The sequence below is a fragment of the Etheostoma spectabile genome, chromosome 1, assembly GCF_008692095.1.
Source record: "Etheostoma spectabile isolate EspeVRDwgs_2016 chromosome 1, UIUC_Espe_1.0, whole genome shotgun sequence".
NCBI lineage: Eukaryota > Metazoa > Chordata > Actinopteri > Perciformes > Percidae > Etheostoma > Etheostoma spectabile.
The window spans coordinates 29174524-29174804 of record NC_045733.1 but is presented as its reverse complement, the minus strand read 5'-3'; the positions used below and the strand labels follow the sequence as shown (position 1 = coordinate 29174804).

At 45.6% G+C, this 281-nt stretch overlaps 1 protein-coding gene across 1 annotated transcript in view; it reads left to right on the top strand.

Annotated features, from left to right (window-relative positions):
- The window catches only part of slc6a5 (solute carrier family 6 member 5), a 27734-nt gene that overhangs the window by 11436 nt on the left and 16017 nt on the right, over positions 1–281 (top strand).

Below are 281 nucleotides of genomic sequence, written 5' to 3'. Positions count from 1 at the left end.
TCCAATCTGAGTTTTCTGTTGCACAACTAAAACAACTTTTGAACGTACACATGTTCAACCAAAACAAGTTCCTCCCTGAGGCTATTTTGCAGAGGCACCGTGGCTCCGTCTGGCGCTCAGCACCGCCCACGACAATAGTGATTGGTTGAAAGAAATGCCAATAAACCATTCTGCTCCCATCCTGGATTGCTGTGTGGATTAGCCAGACCCTCCTTCGCAGCGCCGTTTGTTTTTGTTTTATTTGAATCCCCATTAGCTTCAGCATACACTAAAAGCTATTC